The sequence below is a fragment of the Olea europaea genome, chromosome 15 (assembly GCF_002742605.1).
Source record: "Olea europaea var. sylvestris chromosome 15, O_europaea_v1, whole genome shotgun sequence".
Lineage (NCBI taxonomy): Eukaryota > Viridiplantae > Streptophyta > Magnoliopsida > Lamiales > Oleaceae > Olea > Olea europaea.
The window spans coordinates 14,632,385-14,639,172 of record NC_036251.1 but is presented as its reverse complement, the minus strand read 5'-3'; the positions used below and the strand labels follow the sequence as shown (position 1 = coordinate 14,639,172).

At 30.5% G+C, this 6,788-nt stretch overlaps 1 long non-coding RNA gene across 1 annotated transcript; it reads right to left on the bottom strand.

The window, feature by feature from the left end:
• Window positions 1-4,141: 4,141 nt before the first annotated feature.
• Window positions 4,142-6,495, bottom strand: LOC111410251. Its single transcript, XR_002705631.1, has 2 exons — window positions 6,387-6,495; window positions 4,142-6,254 (listed from the first exon to the last, which is right to left on the bottom strand). It is a non-coding gene; the product is annotated as an uncharacterized LOC111410251 (long non-coding RNA).
• Window positions 6,496-6,788: the final 293 nt, after the last annotated feature.

Below are 6,788 nucleotides of genomic sequence, written 5' to 3'. Positions count from 1 at the left end.
TATTTATGAGTTTAAGTAGGCTTTCTATAATAGTATCACAAATTTCATCAAATAATTATCTCATTTAGTTTTGAGATGAATGTATATATCACAAGTTCAATGGAGAGTAAACATATATTTCTGTTATTGTATGTATGTCCAATGATATAAGCTTATTGCACGAAATCAAGAGATTTCTATCATGAAATTTTTAAATAAAAAAACTTAATGACATCCTTTTTGTATTAAGGATATAGATACATTGGGATCATTTTCAAATCATTTTTGGATTATTACAAAAGAGTTATATGGAAAAGGTTCTTAAAAGATTTGGGATGTAGGATTGTAAATTAGGTGGTATCCCTAATATTAAGGGATACAAGTTTAGTTTTAATTAATGTTCCAAAGATAAACTTAAAGAAAAGAAAATATAGAAATTCCCTTCTAAGATTTAGCATACGTCTAGATATGACATTCATTATTTGAATTCTAGGCAGATATTTAATTAACTCTAGGATAAATATTTGGAAAGCAGCCAATTAGGTTATTCATTATTTACACAAAACTAAGAATTACATGATCATATTCAGGAAAATCAAACAAATTGGAAATCATTGGATATTCTGATTTAGATCATGGAATATGATTGTAAAAATTTGTCACTAGGCTGTATATTTTGGATGAATTTGAAAGACCACTTTATTTATTCTGTGACAATAACAGTTTTGTATTCCAACAAGAGTTTGATAATGTCAAAGTTTATAGATATTAAGTTCCTAATTGTCAATAAAAGAATTCAGAGTGTTTAGAATTCTAAGGAACATATTAGGCCTTTATTTGGCCTCCATTAAATTAAAATTTATTTTTTTCTCTTCTTATCAATCACATTTTTCAATAAAAAATATTATACGTAAATCAAAAAAATTATTTTAATTTTTTTATCACACATTTTTCAAAAAATAAATATTCACTTCATTATATTTGAAATCTTGGAGCCCAAATAGATAGGACAAAACTTTACAATCGTGGATCCACTTATTAAAGGGCTATCACCCAATGTCATTCATGAGCATACTGCTTACATGGGTGTTGCATCTTGTGATGATACGCCGTTTAGTGGGAACTTGTATTTGGATATTGTTAGTTTTAGATACATATTTTATCCATGGATATTCAATTTATTTCAAAAATAAAGTATTCAATTCAGTTCCACTCTGATTAAAGTTTACAATTGATCTCATTGAAGAATAAGGTAGATAAATTGGAAATAGGTATGTTTAGATCACATTACATGTAATTTCCTTCCTACATCTATACTTGATCTATTTCATTTCGTTGTGTTGATATACGTGATCATTGATGGGTTTAATTATGATACTTGTCATGAAAATCGTTTTGATCATTTATTAAGATAATTGATGGCTGAGATTGTTTGGAGATATTTTTGGTTATGATAGCAAAAATTTTGAGCTCATAAGGTTATACACATTTATAAGATAACATATGTAGCCCAATTGAAAGATTGTTTGAAAATTATTAATTTGTCATGTGAGCCTACAAATGTAATTAATTGTTTATAAATATGCTATCTTGAAGTTAAGCCCAAAATTAAAGCGATCTAATAAAGAATTAAATAATTGGACTTAGGGCATCTAAATAAAGTGTAGACCAAATTATTTGTGTAGAGATCAAATTTCTTTAGAATTTTATTTCATGATGGACGAAATACATAGGGAAACTATATATAAAGTTATGGTCACCAATTCATAGGTAATTTTTCATTTTTCGTGTTATCCCATCAACACAAGAACTAAAAATGAAAACATATTGAAGAGAAAGATCAAAGCCCACAATCAAGAATCAAATCACAGAACAAGACAATCAATATTATGGAATAAGAAGTCAAAATCAAGATCAAGAACTCAAGAATCAATATTTTGTCCTCACCATTCATTTTTTGTTAAGCATGCTTGGCGCTCAATTGCAAGCTAGAAGTTTACAACTCGCATTAAAGTTTCTCCAGTTTGATTAATAATTTAGTCTTTAATTGGGCGCTACAATTTATTAACAACTGTACATAAAATAGAACAATGATATTTCAACTAATAGTGATCATCGTAAATTTAAGTGGTAGCAGGATCACTAATAAATTGGAATATATATTTTCATAGAAAAATGTAAACCACATAAACTTATGACAATCATCAATCTAAATGAATAAGATTACTAGCATAAATTTGGCAATGTTTGCATTGGCACCTCATACCCACTGTTTGCGTTGATATACGTATTGATTTGTACTTTATTGATTTCCAAGTATAATATATAACAAATCACAAGGGTAACATCCAGGCAGAAGTTAAGCAATTTTCTGAAAATAATATACTATCAAAGTTTAGACTGGAATTTTTAATTTCGACCTAGACCTTGGGAAAATTGTGGCTCAAATTAAAACTGGAGAAAAAAGTAAGATCCTTCCATGCAAAAATTCAATTGTTATCTAATTGGGACCATGGTGTTCTCGGCAGATTTGCAAGGTGAACAAAGGAAACAAACTAAAGCCATGGAAGAAAGAAAATAAATAATGTTAACAAAACTTAACAAATATATGGAAGGCTCGTCTAACACCAAGAAGCCGAATTGGAGACACGAAACACCTAAGAATTGATACAGTTTGTGTAGGAGTGGGCAGGTCTGATTTGATCCAGAATCGAACCGAATACAATGGAAATCTTAAAAACGGAACCACTGGTTTGACATACAACTATAAAACCGAACCAATAAGTTCCAACTCGGTCTAGTTCTTTATTCTGGAAAATTATAAAAATAAACTATGAAACTACTTATCAATTAAGAAAAAAGTCAAAAATAAAGTATGAAACCACTTGTTATTCTTTAATTCTAACAACACAAAAAAATCAATTGAACAAGGCAACGAACAAAAAATCAATCAATCTAAAGCTCAAGATCAGCTCACAAAGTGGAAAAAGGTAAATTATTAAACACGGCATAAATGGTAAAATCTCGATGGAAAATTGATTTTTAAGAAAATTTTATAAAAATAACCTAATTATCTTTAATCTTCTAGGATCTTGATTCTTGATGGCCGGTTACTTTGGAAACAACAAAAAATTTGAATTCTTATGAAATATTGAACCAAAAATATATTTTCTTATTGCGTTGCATTAAAGTTATGAATTTGTAAAGTATTTATAAAGTTATTTAGAGTTGAATTTTGATTAACCATTAAAGGATGCAAGAAGCATATGAAAATGAAATTTTAACGAAAGATAATTTTGGCTTCTAGTGTTTAAAGATTTACTGTATCTTGGTGCAGGTAAAAAAAGAAATTCGGGAAAATCAAATTCACCACTGGTTCTTAAGGCAATACTGAGAACCGGACCAGTACGGATCGGTTCTCAATACATTGTTCCAAAATTGACCCATTTAGTAGAGGAATCGAAATCGAATCGACTGGTTCTATTTGATTTGGTCCGGCTTTGGGAAAAAAAATGCTCACCCCTAAATTGTCCAGCCATAATGTGTGAGGTATAGAGAGACAGAAAAAAAAGGCATGGGTATGCATGCGACATACTTCTAGATATCTATCTTTACATAGGAAGGGAGAAAAATATTGTACCGTATTGTTTTCTCTAAGTTTTCTTTTTCTATGATTGTCGGCATTTTGTGAGATCATATTTAATTTATTGTTTCTCTTGCAGCTTCATTTTTATATTTAGGCCATGTTTGAGCCACATTTTTTTTTAAAAAAAAAATGCATTTTTAAACAGTAATTTGTCATCATTTCAACCACAAATTTTTTAATAAAATAATATTGCATGCAAATTCAAAATTTTTCTTTATTTTTGAACTACACATTTCCTATCAATATACTATTCAAAAATGTATTTTAAGAAAAATAATATGGCTCAAACAAGAGCTTAGTATTAATTAAAAATCACGAAGGATTGATAGCAGATCCACGTCTCTCTCAAGCAATTCTTATCAAAATCAACCGAACCATGTGCAAGCCATGATGAAATAAGCAAGATTTTTTTATTAACTAGTTTCACCAACTATTCTATCATCAAAGCCCATTTAAATATGAAATTAAAGCATGATTTCGTAACCAATGAATGAGGAAAACATTAACAAGTGAATAAAACGTGAAAAGCTAACAATTCAATTAGAAATTCACTAATCAAATGCTTCCATATGGCATAAACACAAATGACGTAATTGCCCCCATGATCTCAATTGAAATCTATAAATAGAGTTGGGAACAAGTAAAGGCATGCAAAATTAAATATCCTCCTTTCAAATAAGCATCTCTTCTTGCTCTTGTTTGAGTATAGAATCAATGAGTTTAAGAAGAAAAAATACCTGGCTATGTGAGATAATTTGTAGATTATAATCTCAAGATCAATAAATTGGTGCTGTCTATAGGAAACAGGACAAAGACAACCAGGGTCTCATCGTCTATAGGAATCTCGTGAAGGTGGAAGCACTGAAAATTGAAATCAAGATTCCTAGCAACAACCATGAAGACAACAATATTAATCCAGAATGGAAATGGGAAGAATCTCCAATCAAACTGTACGTAGCTCTCTCCTGCCTAGCATCGTTGCCAATGGAAGATCTTCACCATAAAAACTATACAAGATATGGTTGAGAGCCTTAAGAGTACTGATTGTTGAGAATGCCTCCATATGAGCGATGGCAATTTATCTAAAGGTAGACTTTAATTTGGAATCTAAAGAGAACAATTCAGAACTTATAGAAAATTATTTCCATCCGATCAACATTCTCCAGAATGTTCGAATAGCGGATATGTCAAATAGTCTACTTTGTAAGCGATGATAGGATCGTCAAATCAACTGATCTCCAAGCATGTTTAATATGCTAGGGGATGAGGTAAGCTCTCACAGAAGGATGTATAATCATATCTATCATAATGAAGATGCAGGGGCGGACCCACAAGGTCGTGACCCACCAGGTTTTTTTAATTTTTTTAAATTTTTTTTTCCCCTTTTTGATATGCAAAACGGCACCCAATTCCCAAGCAACTCCCAATTCTCACATGACCTACCCAATTCCTAGCCAACTCTCAATTCCATTAATTAACAAACATTGAAAATTGAAAACAGAAAAAAAGGTGTAAACCCATTACCTCATTACAAACCAAATGGCAAAGTGCAAACACCAAAGTTTGAAAAGAAAACCGTTCATCCGTCGACTGCCATTCTGCCTTGCGCCAATGGTTGCTAACAATTGAAATTTGAAAGGAAAATAGTGCCCCACTAACTCAAAATTCATGCGTCCGCCAATGTGAAGATAGAAAGGCGAGGAGCTTGCTTAAATATTCTTATTTGCTCCCATTTAAGAGGAGTATGAGGAGAAGCCAGCAATATCTTATGAGCTAGATGATGATGATGAGAACTTGCCATTTTTATAGGAGATCAAGGAAATCCCTATTCCAGATAACTTTGTTCGCCCGAAGGTAGAAATATATAACGAAAAGGAAGATCCAAATTATCATTTGGGTACTTTATGATGGTTTTAAAAATAAGTTTAGATATGTTGAAATATTTAATTCTCATATAATATGCTAATAAAATGATTTAACTGAACTGAATTTAACTTTAAAATAACCGACTATAAAATCCACTTTAATATGAAAATCATGCTCTCAAACCAACTATATGAAATATTTTTCTGTTCGGGTATAAATTTAATATATTTTTGAAAAATAAGTTTTTTCGCTCACAAAATACAAGCCACAGTTTAGAATGGTCGGTAAGTTTTTCCAATCTCTTCGTCATCACCTAAAATACGATACAAGATAACTAGTTTAACAATCACCATACCAAGTACCCATAACAATTAAATATGGAATACTAGGACTTGAATTCTCGGCACTTGGAGTAAATTTTTCAATTTCTTTTACAATTGGAACTAATTCCACCTATTAACACCTTGACTAGTACCTAATCTATTGAAATTACATTCATCCCAAGCGTAAAAATAATTATTCTATCTTCCATTCTAGTAAACGCATAAAATCCCACTTGCACCAATTTAGCTTTACATTTCTGCTCATAACTCATAATTTCATACAATCATCTCAATTAACACCTTTATTTCTACTAATCATAGATATCTAAGAATCCAATTAAAATCTAGGGTTTGCAAAAAATGGTATTTCTTACCTTAATGTAAATGGAAAGTAACCAGTCAAGGAACTTCAACTGACAATGGTGCTCGTTTATCTTAATCTGAAATTTACACCAACAAATAAAAAGGCTAAAAACTAGGCATACATTTTGCTATATCCCTTGGAGAAATTAGGTAAATTAAAGGGAGAAATTAGGTCAATTAAAGGGTGAAATTTGAATAGCCAAACCTACCTTTTTCTTTTTTCTTCTTGCTTCCTTTTCTTTCTTCTTCTTTCCTTTATTTTTTTCCATTTTCTTTCTCAATTTTCTTCCTCTGCCCGTTTTCAGCTTCCTCTATGTGTGTGTATTAATGAAAAATGGGTTATGGTTATGTATTTGCCACATACTCCATTCATACCAACAATTACAGAGGAAGTCTCCAACTTTCATATAAAAGCACATTAAATCCTTAACTTCCATAATTAGAAAAATAAAACCTAACCTTAAATTTTATGCATCTTAAACCCTTAAGTATTTTCAATCATAAAATAAATCTCAATAAAATAATATATTTCATTTTAATCCCTATTCGACTTAGACTTTGACAAGTCAATTTTTGATTTTTGACTAAATGAAGTGGGTTGTAACAATCTT